The 16565-nt window shown below is 36.5% G+C and overlaps 1 long non-coding RNA gene across 1 annotated transcript; it reads right to left on the bottom strand.

Annotated features, from left to right (window-relative positions):
• Positions 1-3898: 3898 nt before the first annotated feature.
• LOC119626593 (uncharacterized) lies at positions 3899-16555 on the bottom strand. The gene is made up of 2 exons (XR_005242753.2): positions 16284-16555; positions 3899-4220 (listed from the first exon to the last, which is right to left on the bottom strand). It is a non-coding gene; the product is annotated as an uncharacterized lncRNA (long non-coding RNA).
• Between the last annotated feature and the right edge of the window lie 10 nt (positions 16556-16565).

The following is a 16565-nucleotide window of genomic DNA, read 5'->3' as shown; positions in this document are numbered from 1 at the left end:
CAGCCCTCACCACTTCTATTCAACATACAGGTGGAGATTCTAGTCAGTGAGATATAGCAAGAAAAGAAATAAAAGACTACATTGGAAAGAAAGAAGTTAAACTGTCTCTGTTCTCAGATGACATGATTATCAATTCAAAAAATCCAATGGAGTCTATAAAAAGTAACTGCCCTAATGAGTGAGTTTAGGTGTCAGGATCAAAATACAAAAATCAATTGTGTTTCTATATACAAGCAACAAACAATTGGAAATAGAAATTTCCTGAAGTCCCAGCGGCTCAGGAGGCTATTTAAGTACAGTCTGGGCAACATAGCAAGACCTTGTCGCTAAATTATTTTTTAACTAAAAAAAACGTATCTTTATAATCACATTCAAAGTTTCGGAATATTCAAGAATAAAGGTTACAAAAGATATGCAAAACTTAGAAACTGAAAACTTTGAAATGCTAAGAGTAATTACGGACCACTTAAGTAAATGGAGAGATACACCATGTTATAGGCAGGAAGTCTCAGTGTTGTTATGTCAATTCCCCGCAAACGGATTCAAGATTCAACACAATGGCAATCAAATCTCAGCAGGCTTTTTGTGAACAATCAACATATAAGATTTCGGTGACCAAATATGGGGGTTTCTCCCAACCACCAAGCAAGCAATCAGTTCTACAAGCAGATTCTAAAATCCACATGAAAAGGCAAATGAACCCAGAATAGGCAAAACAATTTGATAAAGAAGAATGATTTTTAAAGACTAACATCTGATTCAAAATTTATTATTACTTCATGTCTATCAAAATGGCTAAAATTTTAAAAATATAGTGAGGATATAAAATGCTGGCAAGGATTTGCAGAAAATAAAGTCCTATCATATTGCTGATGGGAATATAAATAGTGCAGTATTATGGAAAAGAGTATAGTACTTTCTTAATTAAACATGTAATTCACCATAACTCCTCACCATATGACTAACTTACAGTATGACCCAGCAATTATACTATTTCATTTATCTTTATTCAAGAGAAATGAAAATTTATGTTCCACAAGAAAACCTGTATATGAGTTAAGTGTTTTTAAAATGTTGTTTCTGATTTTTTTTGTATGTTTGTTTTAAGACGGAGTCTCGCTCTGTCACCCAGGCTGGAGTGCAAGCTCACTGCAACCTCCACCTCCCTAGTTCAAGCCATTCTCCTGACTCAGCCTCCAGAGTAGCTGGGACTACAAGCGCCTGCCACCACACCCGGCTAATTTTTTTGTATTTTTAGTAGATACTGGGTTTCACCGTGTTAGCCAGGATGGTCTCCATCTCCTGACCTCGTGATCCGCCTGACTTGGCCTCCCAAAGTGCTGGGATCACAGGTGTGAGCCACTGCACCCGGTCTTTAATTCTTAAGTTCTGTTATGTAATTTCTGTTATTCTAATTCTGATTTGTGCTGTTCTTTTGTGTTCTGAATCATTTCCTTAAAGTTTTTCAGCCCATTTTGAAACATTCTATTAAAGTTGCATTTATTTCTTGAATATGTCTTTCCAGTTATTCTGTAGGATTATTCTTCTGCTTCTAATTCACATTTTTTTCTTCTCATGGTAGATTCACGTGGGATTTGATCTTAACATTTTGTGTCTCTCATTTTCATGTGAAATTATTCTTCCTGGACTATGTGAAGAGATTTTGATTTAGATAGCTTTTATAACTTAATAGTTTCCCTTCATCCATTTCTTTGTATGTGTGCATTGTTAAAAAAAAATTGACAGTTTATTTTCTGAGATTCTCTAGTTCTTTCTCTCTAGCACTTTTATCCGACTCATCTTCTTCTTGCTCTGTCATCCTTATTGTGATTCCACTCCAAGCAGTTCCTCGTTAGATCTGAGCCCTGCCCTGGGAGGAAGGCCTGATAGTTCAGTTTGAAAGTTCATCAGAAATAATCAGTTTCAGCTCCCTGAGGCCTTACTATGGGTCGCTTGCAATTAGCCACTTTTACAGTGAACTAAACCCATCAGTTGTGTTATATTAGCGCACTGTGCTTTCTAGTGAATGCATGCTGCCTATTTTGCGGTTCTGTTCTCAGGTCTGTCAGTGCTGTGTTGCTTCCCTCTGCTTTCCTCTACACAGATGTTGATAATACACAAATCTTATGGGTCTTAATGGTTTATCCTCTCCCCCTTGTATTTTGGGGTTCATAAGGATACATCATCACCTAAGCTTTTGTTTTGCTTTTGTAAATGTCATCCACAGGCTTTGATTTTGGTAACTACCCAGTTCCCATGCAGTGATTTGGAAAGATCCCAAATCTGTATTTCTATTGATGTTATTATATTTCCCAAAGGCCCCATAACCTTCATTTTTGCTGTTTTTTTCCCTTTGATCACTTTAAAGATTTTATTCTATTGCTTTCTGGCTTCCATTGTTCTACTGAAAGCTATGCGAGTTTAGATGTAGCTTAAAACTTCAAAAACACAAACTGTCTTTCTTCTACTCTAATACTGCGACAATCAATACATAAGATTTCAGTGACCAAATATGGGGGTTTCTCCCAATCACCAAGCAAGTCATCAGCTCTACAGCAGACACCACCTGAGTGTCCTCCAATTCAATTCTGACACTACCTTCCTGTCAGCAGCATCAGATCTCACAGAGACCTGCTTCAAATTGAGCTTCCCACGACACCCTTTTTGGGTTTAATTTTCTAGCATGGCCCACAGAACTCAGAGAAACACCTGTTACCTTTACCAGTTTATTGGACAAAGAAAACAAATGAAGAGATGCACAGGGTGAGGTATGGGGGTGGGGGTGGAGCTTTGACGAGTGTGTCACTCTCTAGGATCCTCCATATGTTCAGTTATCTAAAAGTTCTCCAAACCCAGTTCTCTTGGGGTTTTATGGAACCTTCATTACATAGGTATGATTGATGAAGCCATTGGCCTTTCATGATTGACTTAACCTTCAACCCCTCTATCCTCTCTGGAAGTTGGAGATAGGGCTGAAAGTCCCAATCCTCTAATCATGTCTTGTTTTTTTCTATGACCAGCCTTCATCCTGAAGCTACCTAGGGGCTATCAGCCATCAGTAAATTTGTTAGTATACAAAACAACATCGCTTTGGAGATTCCAAAGATTTTAAGAATAATATGCCAGGAAACAGAGACAAAAGCCAGGTATATAACTTACACGATAAAATACATAGTGTGCTATGTTAAACATTAAATAGCAAAGTGCTGACTACTTTAATGACATCATGAATTTAGCTGTTTCAGGGATATGGATAGACTCATTCCCTTTTATTGTCAAATGTTTCAAGGATAAGTTTTGTCTTGTGTGAGCATGTGTGTGTGTGTGTGTGCATGTGTGTACACGCGTGTGTGTTTTTTTCATCATTCTCCTAGCAGGACTTTGAATCGCAGGCACTGTGAGACTCAGGGAGATCTTCACTCTACCTTTCTGGTCTAGCTCCCATATTCTTATACTACCGTTTCACTTAAAAAATGTCCCTTAGAGAAAATTGGATGTGTGTTGTGAGACAAAGTAGCAAATGTAAGAAGTCATGTTTGTTCATTTCTGCTTGCCAGCAAAATTTCACAAAGCCCTGATTTGTAATGACATGCAGCTCTCCAGAAGGATGATTTGAAAATAAAACACGGATACAGCACATGGACACCAAATCTCTCGCCTGAGTCACTACATTCCTTAAAAGATAAATGACCCTAGTCTTTGCCTTTTCCTACACATAAGACAACTTCTGACATGGTTAGTGATTATGACTCTGTGATCCACAACCAGATATACTCTTGCACCTAAATGGTGATGTGATTTTGCTTTAATGTAAGTAACTTCTGAGCACATACTTGTAACTGGCTGAAGCACAGCTGCTTGCTGCTCAGAGGCCGAAAACTCAAGAAGTGAAGTGTGGTAAAAGGAAGGCAGTTTTATTTATCAAATGCTACCAACTGGGAAATGGCCAGGCTCATATCTTTAAAAAACCATTTTAGGTGTTCAGTTGAGGGGAGGGGTTTAAAAGTGGAGGCTTGGTATGAGAAATACCCAGAAGTAGCATAGGATGCAGGTCTGCATGTCTTGCTCCACGTGCTATCTTGGATTAGTGTCCACCTGGAGTTCCAGCTGATACCATGTCAGTTAAAGACAGGCTGTAGATAATCCATCTTGAGGTAATTTCCAAGTGGAAGAGAATCCACAACTGGGCTTCCATGGCTGGCTTGTTGTAAAATAAGTCCCTGGAATTTTTAAACAAGAATACAGTTAGATAAGTGTGTGTATTGAAAGGGAGTGTCTGGTGGGAAAGAGAGAAGAGTAGAGTTTCAAAGTACATTTCAAGGCTATATTTTAAGACTAAGAAAAAAACACGTCTACAGTCTATTTCAGGGTTACATCTTAATAGTAGGGAGAAAGGAGAAAAAAGTTTTAAAATGCATTTCATACATACTGAACTTTCACAACCTGTATATAAGTTATGAACTGAAACACTGTTTTGAAGCAGTCTGATAGAATCTCCCTGAAAGACTCCTCTCAGGCTATAATCATCTACAGTCCTCAGTAAGACTTCAGAATAAAACTAACTTTAATTCTTTAAAAGCTTTATTTTTCTTTCTTTAGTCAACAATGTCTTGGTCTCCTTGGATTTCAGTTTGTCATGCTAGGCCATGTAGCAGTTTTTAGAAAGCTCACTTTGTTCATTCATTTAGCTAAACCTAGTAGAGCTTTTCTATGTGTGGCAAGCTCAGTCTTCATCCAGTGACCTCAAAGAGGAAAGACTGATTAACAATTCAACTAGGAAGAATTCTTCTGTCTTTAAAATTTTAGTTGATATATAAGCTTCTTTGCTTCTACACCTATGCAGTGTCTTTAAAACTATTAATCTTATGATGTATTCCATTTTATAGTTGTTGAAATAGAAGAAGAAAATAGCTTGCCACTACCTACTATATTTTAATACAGAATAAAATTCTCTATTCACCAAGAGCAAGAGAAAAGAGAAACATTCCTGAATCTGCCTGAGGTGGAACTGTTGAGATAATTTGCCCTCCCTTCCTTTATTAAGATGGGAAAGCAAAGGGCTGTATCCTTGCTATAAAAATGAAATAGAAATAAACCTACATTGCTCTTCCTGCTTCTTTTCCTTCATCCTCTACAGAAGACTACCAGGAGCTTTATTTTTCTTTTTTTAGTCAACAATGTCTTTGGTTTCCCTGGATTTCAGTTTGTCATGCCAGCCCATGTAGCAGTTTTTATCTCTTGTCTTTTTTTTTTCTTTTTGGAGTGGATCATTCTACTTAATCTGTCAAAGGCTGAGGGGTGTTCTAATATGACTCATTATTATTGTATTTCTATCAGTGTTATATAGTTATACACATTTTTGGTTCATTTTGAATATTATTGAGTATATAATGTTTAATGAAATGGTTAAAACATTTTTACCTTGGCTACTGATAGTATAATGCTGCTCTTTTCAGACTTCCACTGTCAATTGCTGCATACTCTGTCTTTTCTCTATAGCTTCTTTTAAGATCTCTTCTGTTTTTGCTACTTTACAATTTTAAAAATATTGTAATTTTTTTTCTTTCTGCTTGAGATTCATTGAGATTCCTGAATCTGAACATACACATCTATCATTTCTGGAAAACTTTTACCAATTATCTTCCTACATACTATCTCTATTTCACTCTGCCCTGTTCCTTCTCTGATTAGACAAATATTTGACTTTCTCAATCTCCTCGTCTTTACCTTTTTTCTGTATTTTCAATTTCTTTTTCCCTCTCTTTTGCCTTCTATGTATTTTTTCCAGTTGTATATTCTAGTTCAAAATTCCTTCTTTGGGGTGGGTCTATCAGCTACTAAGCTCATTCATAAACTTTTAACTATATATATTTTTATTTCTGGCTGTTTCTGATTCTTTTTCATTTTTGAAGTTTGTTGTTCTTACTTACGTTGAGTCCTTTTTATTTCTTTAAATATACTGATTCTGATAAATTTCAACCCTTTAGAGGTTTAATTCCACTGTTGTTTTGTTAGCTTTCATTCATGGTATTTTATACCAGTTTTTTGTTTTTTTTGTTTTTTTTGTTTTTTTTTTTTTTTTTTAAGCTGAGAGCTCACATTTCTTGCAACTTTATCTATTGGTATCTTTTGAGGCCTAGGTTGAAGTAGATGCATGTAGGGAGAATGTGTATTGTTTTTATCAGGCAATTTAAATGGAGTACTTTACACTAAATTCTTACTTTAGACTTTCAAAAATTTTCTTAACAATCTCTAGAGTGTGAATCTTGACTACCAACCTGAGTAAAGGTTGGCTTTTTTCCTTCTTTACTTATACCTGAGGTGTGAAGCAAGCAATACTCCTGGTAGTCTTCTGTAGAGAATGAAGGAAACGAAGCAGGAAGAGCAATGTAGGTTTATTTCTATTTCATTTTTATAGCAAGGATACAACCCTTTGCTTTCCTAGATTAATAAAGGAAAGGAGGGCAAATTTTCTCAACAGTTCCACCTCAGGCAGATCCAGGAATGTTTCTCTTTTCTCTTGCTCTTGGTGACAACTTGAGCACAAGATCAATTCAATATGACAGCCATCCTCAGTGTTTCAGCTTTGGAGCTAAAGATTTGCACTTTCTCATAGTTTTTGTCCCCTGAGTATTTCTGATGTTCTTGCATTGGTGAATGTATAAAAAGTTTTAAAGAATTGTATCCCATGTTTTAAATTGTTTTCCATGGGACAGTTGATCAGGGTACCTAGTCTGAAAAAGTATTGAATACAGAAGCTAGCAACATATTTAACATAAGCGTTTTGAAAAAGTCTACAAGTATCCAAAGAGGAAACACTGATAACCTATAAACAACATTTACTCTGGCTTCCAGCTTCTCTTTTGCAATACCAAACACCCAAAAATAGCAGAGTTATACCTGAAGAAGAATTCTGACAGAAAGAGATTCTGATCCAAAATTTGATGCCCAGGTAAGCTGTCATTCAAAAGAGACACCTTAGAACTATAAAAATTCAGAAAGCACATCACTCTAGATAAAGTTAAGAAACTGATATGAGTAAATTATGGTATGTTGACAGTGATTCAAAGCAAATTAAACATATGACTAAGTAGAAATATTGCAAATATGGTCACAAACACTGAATATAAATTTCAAAAATTATTTCCAAAGGGAATATATAACATGAAAGCTATTAGTTTAATAATAATAATGTGATTTCAATTACCATTAATAAAATCTAAAAAGAGGAAAGAGATATCAGAAGAAATATAATATGAATTTCTATGAATTAACCTGTCACTGGGATGACAGTATTATATACATTAATTAAATTTAATCCTCATGAAAACTCAAACAGGTATATTAATTTTCTCTTGCTCCTGTACTAAATTACCTAAATTATACTGGCTTGAAAACAGACAAAAGTATTATTTTACAACTCTGTATGTCAGAAGTCCAACACAGGTCTCACTTGGCTAAAACAAATGTGTCAGAAGAACTGTGTTCCTTTCTTGAAGTTAGAGAGGAAATTATGTTTCCTTCCCTCTCTAGCTTCTAGAGGCTACCTACTATTATTGGCTTGCAAACTGCTTTCTCCATATTCAAAGTGAGCAACAGTGAGTTGAGTCCTTCTCACATCACATCACTCTAACCTCTTCTTGAATAGTCTCTCCTACTTTTCAGGAAGCTTGAGATTACATTGAGCCCATTTGGATATTCAGGAAAATCTTTATTTTAATGTCCACTAATTAGCAATCTTAATTCTCTCTGTAACCTTATATCCCCTTTGCCATGTAACATAATATTCAGAGTTCTGGGAATTAAGATATAGAAATACTTGGGTAAACCTTATTCTACACATCACAGTCTAGCCCTCTGACTGCCAAAGATTAATGTTAGTCCAAATGTTTGCTCCATCTCAAGGTCCTCAAAATTTCTGAACCCATTATAGCATCAATTCAAATCCTCAAATCTTATCTAAATTTCATCATCTAAATAATCTAAATCAGGTATGAGTGAGATTCTGGATATGATCTAACTGGTAGCACAATTTTCTTTATCTATGGACCAAAAAAACTAAAGAAGTAGACAATATTGAATTCATTTTACAAATAAGACATTGAAAGTTAAATACCTTTTCTAAAACCACATCCTTATTAAGTGTTGGAGATTCTCATCTGTTTTCAACCCCGAAGTTCATAATATTTTTAATCATTTCACTATCTAGAGAACACAAACCTCCAAAATTCTTCATTTTACAACTGGGGAGTTTAGAGGGTATTAATTCACCAGGAAATACATAAATCAGATATTGGAAAAGGCTTTAAATATTTGTATCACCCAGAAGTAGTTTAAGTCAAGGATAGATATGGATAAGACCAAACTGATGGGACCCATTTTCAGTTGCTTTGGAGAACCTTATGATATTGGTGTTGTGGTAGGCTAAATAATGCCTCAGTCTCACAAGATGCCAACACACTAATACTTGAAATCTATAAATATTATTATACTTAATTTTTGAAGTATAATTTTGCAAAATATAGACTACTTACTTAGTTGATGATCTTATTCTTTTATTACTTTGAATGTGTTATCCTATCTGTTTGGACTACAGAGTTTTGGAAATGAAATCATGAGTTAATGTTAGAGAGAATCCCTTGTATGTGGAGAGCCATTTTTCTCTTACTGCTTTCAAAATTCTCTCAGTATTTTTGGCTTTTGACAATTTTATTATTTTGTTTATATTAATCTCTTTGAGTTGTCTTACTGGGGGTTCCTGAATTTTTCAGATGTGTACTTAATGTTTTAATTAAATTTGAGTAGTTTTTAGTTATTATATCTTCAAGTAGTGTTTCTTCCCCTTTTTCCTATCTTCTGTGATTCTAATATGTGTATGCTGATAAGCATGACATTGTTCAATTAGTCTCTGAGACTTTATGCATTTTTATTTATTCAGTTATTTTTTCCTGTTCCTTAGGCTAGATGATCTAAACTAACCTATATTCAAATTCTCTTTTTCTACCAGGACTAATCTTCTATTGAATCCCTATAGTAAATATTTTAGTTGTTATTATACTTTTCAATTTGATAATTTTTACTTTTCTATTTCCTCATTGGTAATATTCGCTGAGACATCAGGGTTGTTTTTGTTTTTGTTTTTGTTTTTTTTGTTTTTTTTGTTTTTTTGTTTTTAGTTTTTTAGAATTAGTTTCCTCTATTTCTTTGAACATATTTATAATAATTGATTTAAAGTCTATCTATTATGTCCAATATCTACCTCAGGAACACTTTATATTGCATGCTTTTTTTTTCTTCCTGTATATGAGCCATTCTTCTTGATTATTTACAACTTCTAATTTTTATTGAAAACTGGATATTTTATATAATATAATGTGACAACTCTAGCAATCAGATTATCTCCTCCCAGACTTTCTTTTGGTTGCCATTTATTGTTGTTGTTATTATTTCTCTCCTGGACTAATTCTTTATTAGTCTCTGTTATGTGTGGCCACTGAGTCCTCTGTACAGTTAGCTTTGTAGTTAGCTCATGCCTGGACAGAGATTTCTTTATATACCCTGAGTGAATAAGCTGTATGTTATTTGTCAAGAGACTCTTTGTACTATGACATGCTGTCAATGTTTTGATAGTTTACAATTCTGCATTAGTCTTCCCTTCCTGCTTCACAGGACCTAAAGTTCAAGTGGAGGTGAGAGGATGGAACCTTCTCAGATCATTCTTTTACATGCACACAGCCCTACTCATGGATGATGCTTTCTTCAAATTCCTAAGGAATATGTCAGTGTTGTTCAAAGATTCTTGTGTTATCTCACTCATAAACTCTTCCGTTTACATTTTTATTGGCCAGCTTCTTATTTGCCTCAACTCATATAGTCTCCCCAGGCAGCTGTCATGTTAAACAATCACTTTTGATTGTTTTCAGCAAATGTCCTAGAGACAAGATTTTTCCCAATCCACAAGCTTTCAGTAGGTCAAAACAATCATAAGCCTTAAAAATTGAGCTTTTCCAAGGAGCTGTCAGATGGATCAATGCTTAGACAATGTCATTCTGCCTCCTCTTGTAGTTTCTAGAATTCCACTTTACATACCTATTGTTGAGAGGCTGCTGGATTTCATACCAACCATTTAGATATAAAGAAGAGAACAGAAATAGGGAAATTAAAATGTCAGACAACTTGTTGTTCTTACCAATATTTAGCACTTTTGTTGAGTAAGTGCTCTTTGGATTATTGCATGCCTTCAGTTAATTTTGAGATTTCTGGAAAAATGTGATTTTTCCAGATTCACATTCATGGAAAACTCCTTTCAATTATTCCTCTTTACCCTAAGGATAAAAGCCTTTTAATCATCCTTACAGCTGCCTCTCAGGCTGCCTGTGTTGTTGGGCCTCTGTCTACCTTTCCAGCCTCAGTTGGTGTTATAGATTAGATATTCGCCCCCACCCAAATCTCATGTTGAAATATAATCCCCGATCTTAAAGGTGGGGTCTGGTGGGAGGTGTTTGGATTATGGGAGTCGATCCTTCCTGAATGGTTTAGGCCATTCCCTTGGTGATAGGTGAGCTCTTGCTCTGAGATCTGGTGGTCATTTCAAAGTCTGTGGAACCTCCCCTCCCCCACTCTCTCTCTCTTTCCTTGCTTTTGCTATGTGACATGCAAGCTCCTGCTTTGCCTTCTACCCACTTCCTGAAGCCTCACTAGAAATTATGCTTCCTGTACGGCTTGCAGAACCGTGAGTCAATTAAATCTTTTTTCTTACAAATTACCTAGTCTCAGGCATTTCTTCATAGTAATGAAAGAAAGACCTAATATAGAAAATTAGTACTCAGAGTGGAGTATTACTACAAAAATACCTGAAAATGTGGAAACAGCTTTGAAATTGGATAACGGCCAGAGGTTAGGATCATGTGGAGTATGTCTTTCTAGAGAAGACAGGAAGATAAGAGTAAGTTTGCAACTTCTTAGAGACTGCTTAAATGATTGTGACCAAAATGCTGATAGTGATATGGAAAATGAAATCCAGGCTGACAAGATCTGAGATGAAAATGAGGAACTTATTGGGAATTGGAGCAAAGGTCACACATGTTATGTCATAGGAAAGAGCTTGGCTGCATTCTGTTTATGCCCTGGGTATGTGAGGAAATTTGAACTTGAGAGCGATAACCTAGGGTATTTGACAGAAGAAATTTCTAAGCAGCAAAGTGCTCAAGATGTGGCCTGGCTGTTTCTAACAACCTATGCTTAGATACAGAAGCAAAGAAATGGCTTAAAGTAGAAATTTATATTTGAAGAGGAAACAGAGCATAAATATTTGGAAATTTTGCAGCCTAGCCACATGGCAGAGAAAGAAAAAGCTTTTTTGGTAGAGGAATTCAAGCAGGTTGTGGAGCAACCACCTGCTAGATACATTGGCATAACTAAAAGGGAGCCAAGTGCTACTATCCAAGACAATGGGGAAAACAACTTGAAGGCATTTCAGAGACCTTCATGACAGCCCCGCCCATCAGAGACCTTAGGAGAGACCATGGACCAAGCCCTTGGCAAACTGCTCTCCCCAAATCCCAGCCACTCCAGTTCCAGCTATGGCGTAATAGGGTCCAGGTACAGCTCAGGCTGCCACTTTGGAGGATGCAAGCCATAAGCTTACATGATTTCCACGCCATGTTAAGCCTGTGGGTGTACAGAGTGCCAGAGTTGAGGCTTGGAAGCCTCTGTGTAGGTTTCAGAGGATGCATGAAAAAGCCTGGATGTCCATGCAGAAGCCTGCTGCAGGGGCAGAGTCCTCACAGACAACCTCTACTAGGGCAATGTGGAGGGGAAATATGGGGCTGGGGCCCCCACACAAAGTCTCTAATGAGCACTGCCTAGTGGAACTGTGAGAAGGGGGCCACCATCCTTTAGACATGAGAATAGTAGATCTACCAGCAGTCTATACTCTGTACCTGGAAAATCCACAGGCACTCAACCCCAGTCCATGAGAGCAGTTGGGGGAGCTGTACTCTGCAAAGGTATAGGGGCAGAGCTGCCCAAGGCCTTGGGAGTCCTCCCCTTGCACCAGTGTGCCCTGGACGTGGAACATGGAGTCAAAGGGGATTACATTGGAGCTTTAATATTTAATGACTGCCTGCTTGGGTTTTGACTTGCATGGAGCCCGTAGCCCCTTTCTTTTAGCCAATTTCTCCCTTTTGGAACGGGAATGTTTACCCAATGCCTATACACCCATTGTATCTTGGAAGTAACTAACTTGTTTATTTTACAGGCTCATAGGTGGAAGGGATTTGTCTTGTCTCAGATGAAACTTTGGACTTTTGAGTTAAATCTGGCAAAGGTCAAGATTTTGGGGGACTGCTGAGAGTATGATTCTATTTTGCAATGTGAGGACATGAGATTTGGGAGGGGCCAGGAGAAGAATTATACAGTTTGGATATTTGTCCCTGCCCAAATCTCATGTTGAAATATAATCCCCAATCTTGGAGATGGGGCCTGGTGGGAGGTGTTTGGGTCACGGGGGTGTTATCTCTCATGAATGGCTTGGGCCATCCCCTGGGTGATGAGTGAGTTCTCCAGCTGAGTTCACATGAGATCTGGTCATTTAAAAGTGTGTGGCACCTCCCCTACCACTTGCTCCAGCATTTACTCGTGTGAAGTACAAGCTCCCACTTTGCCTTCTGCCATGAGTTAAAGTCTCCTGAGCCCCTCCTGGATAGCCTGCAGAAATGTAAGCCAATTAAGCCTCTTTTCTTATAAATTATCCAGTCTTGGGTATTTCTTTATAGCAATGCAAGAATGTCCTAATACATCTGGCATCCCTTCTTTCTGAGCATTGGTTTATCTCGATGACTCTGTGCTTTCTTTAATATTACACTACCTCCCACTGCAGGACTTCTGTTTAGACTAACACCTATGCCTGCACCCCCAACTCAGGATTAGGCAAATTCCCATCTCCACTAACTTAGAATAACATACTTTTCATTCATAGCAATTATGGCAATTATCCGTGATTGAATTCATAATCGGGAATATTTGATTCACATCTTTCTTATAAAATTCAAATACAATGAAGACAGGTAAAATGTCACTTCGGTTCACAACTGTAACCTGCATCTAATGTACCAACACACATTAACTACTTAATACCCGTTGAAATAAATTAAAACCTATATGTATATATAAAATAAATCGTGGACGAAATAAAAAAGCAAGCACATGCTTTACTTAGAAAATAGAATAAAATAAAAACAAGGAAGCAGACACAACTGCATACAAAAGGGAAAAGTGAAATAACCAAACATCTTAGTTGACCGTTTTCATTGCTAAACTTTTGTGAAATTAATATTCAGTGCTTACACTAAACTATATGTTTCACATACATTGTTTAACTTAATCTTCACAGCACTCTATTATCAATGTTTTACAGATAAGAAAACTCAGGCTTATTGACGCTAATTGACTTACAAAAGCATTAATAAGTTCTGGGCCACTTTGGCACCTGCACTTTCAAGCATTAACAGGAAAAAAAAAGGTTAAGCTTCTCTGTAAAACAAAAAGATTCTCAGATTTGAGTTCAAAAAAGAAAAATAAGATGAAATCTATCTACTGCTTACGGCAGATATGCCCAAAACAAGATTACACAGGTTAAATATAAATGGATAGGGTGAGGTCTATTAGGCAAAAACAAAGAGAAACATAGCAAAAGTTGAAGCATCAATAACAAGGTAGATTTCAAGACAAAAATACAAAATGATACAAAAAAGGTCTTTTATATTAAAAACATAAACTATGTAAATATAAAAGACATGCATCGTTATAGGATGAATAATACATGTTCAAAATACATAAACCACAAACTGCTCAAAGCACAATCATAATGGATGAAATTTTCATATCTTTCTAAGTATAAAGTAGACCAAATAAAAATAGTCATTGAAAAGTTGGTTTTTTGTCCTCTTTACATTAACTATATCAAAAATGAATATGTATTTATATTTTCAAAAAAATCTAAGAGTATAAAATAAAATATTAACTTTACTCCTTTAAGCTCATCCTTGCCTTTATACATAGCCATTATTATAAAAGATTAATGGTCTTTTCAAGTATTATTTTATACACTTACATAGATACATACACATCATATCTACAATCGTTTTTAAGATAATGGAACTTTATTAATTATTATTATTATAACAGTATTATTTGAGATACAGTTTTGCTCTTGTTACCCTGGCTGGAATGCAATGGCGTGATCTCAGCTCATTGCAACCTCTGCCTCCCAGGTTCAAGTGATTCTCTTGCCTCCGCCTCCCGAGGAGCTGGGGTTACACGCATGCGCCACTATACCCGACTAATTTTTTTGTATTTTTAGTAGAGACAGGGTTTCGTCATGTTGGTCAGGCTGGTCTCAAACTTCTGACCTCAGGTGATCCACCTACTTTGGCTTCCCAAGTACTGGGATTATAGCCGTAAGCCACAGCACCCAGCCCAGATAACCGAGCTTATTTAACTTAACTGAATTTTTTTAGGAAATATTTTTAAATGCAGAAAAAGAGAGTACTATGATAAACATCCACTTTGCACCAAGAATAATTGACAATTGTTTTATGTTAACATATTTATTTAAGTCTTTTGTTAATAACAAGATAGTCAAAGTTAAAGCATATTTTGATACGTATGTGGGTAAAGAAGGAAGGGAAGATATACTCAAAGTGTGTATAAAATATACACGTAAATGCCAGAAAGTTTTTCAAACAGTGGGTGGTAGTCGGCACTGAAGTGTTGGAATGGAAATGTAAGTGGAGGTGCGATTGAAACAGGCTGTTGCTGTATCACTGTTTTTCTTAATCATAAGAATGATTTAATTTTATAGTTTCTCAAAATACCCAAGGGAGGAACATAAACTCCTATATATAATATGACTCTTTTTAAACATATATACCTACAAATGCTTGGGGTGACAGGAAACACTGAAAATAAATTTACCAAAGAGTTATTTTAGCCATTCAGTGCTTATTGCTGGGTGGTGGAATTATCGCTGACTTTGTTCTTAGTATACTTCTTCATTTTCCAAATTATCTACCCTAAGCAATTATATTCTGATTGTAAAATGCTACAGACGAAAAACTAGAAATAAACATTAAAATTATTTAAAAGGTTTAGTTCACTAACAATCCTGGCAATGTTGCATTGATACTAGGATACTCAAGACAACAGATTTGGTCACAACTAAAACTTTTTAGAGCTCTCCACTTATTCATTTCCAATTATGTATGATTAATTTCTACGGTCTATTACTTACATTCACAGCTGGTGAAACTGTAAACTGGTACCACCTTTTGGAAAGCAATTGGCTCTATACATCTTCAAACTCTTAAAAGTTATTTAAAAAGGCTTATGCCCTTTACCCCAGAACTGTCGCTTTCCAAAAATTTTCCTAAAGGGGGAAATTTGAAATAAGAAAAACATACACAAGATGATCATTGTAACTTACATATAATAAAGTTAGAGAAAGGTTAAATTACCGTGCATTTATTCAACAGAATACTCCGTCATTTGTAACAATGATTATGAAACCAAATAAAAAAATATTCACTTTAGGTTAAATGAAGAAGAAAACATATCTATCTATGTTGGGATTGCAATATGAAAATTTAATACTTCTAGGTAGAAGAGGAGAAGCAGAATATTTGAAAAACTAAAAAGTCTTCAGGGGTAGGAGGGGGTGAGCGGATCTCTAAATAATCTTGAGATCAATGGAAACAGTGTATAGATTTTTAGGTTTACTTACATGCTACTGATCTTATTTTAAGATACTTCAGAATATGTTACCAAAAAGTGTTCGCTTTTCTTGCAAACGCCCCATGTTTGGGAAATATGCAATTTGAAGCCAAGGCATTACTGTACTTTTTATAATGCACTTGAAAGTTTTACTAGGTGTTCCAAAGGTGGAGTACTGAGTATTGATAAATCGCTTAAGTGGAGGCTCATATGAAATATTAACAATTACCCCCAGGGCCTTAGAGCAATTGTGATCAATTCTGGCACAGCATCAAATCCATAATTTTCTTTGCTACTCTAATTTTTACTTTTTTTGTATTTTGAAAATAATGTGACCGCAACTGTTACTAAAATTGCTCCTGAGATGAGGACACCGAAACACAGACACACGGAGAGGTTCGTCCGCTCTTCCTCCCCTCATTTACTAAGCTCACACGTCTATCCTGAGGATTTGAAAACACTGTACGATTGTGCACTTAGTGTGCACAGCTAAGGGGTAAACAGATACCCACCGGGCTGTCTAAGGCGCAGCCTCAAGGCAAGAAGAAGGGTGTTGGGTCGCAGGGGATGTGAGGGCGGGACGGCCACTTTGCTGCGGGTGAGACCCACAGCCAGTGAGCACTGAGGAAGTCAGAAGAAAGCTATCAGTCTCTTGGACACCTTCATTTTCTGCCCGGTACATTTATCTTCCGCTATCGTCTGGGCTCCACTTCCGATCCCCAGTTGCTACCAGCAGTAGTCCAACCTATGGCGGCTGGGGCTAGTGCCGGCCTCCCGCAGCTACCTCCGCCTCT

Source organism: Chlorocebus sabaeus, chromosome 1, assembly GCF_047675955.1.
Source record: "Chlorocebus sabaeus isolate Y175 chromosome 1, mChlSab1.0.hap1, whole genome shotgun sequence".
Taxonomy (NCBI): Eukaryota; Metazoa; Chordata; class Mammalia; order Primates; family Cercopithecidae; genus Chlorocebus; species Chlorocebus sabaeus.
This window is presented reverse-complemented; position numbering and strand designations above follow the sequence as displayed.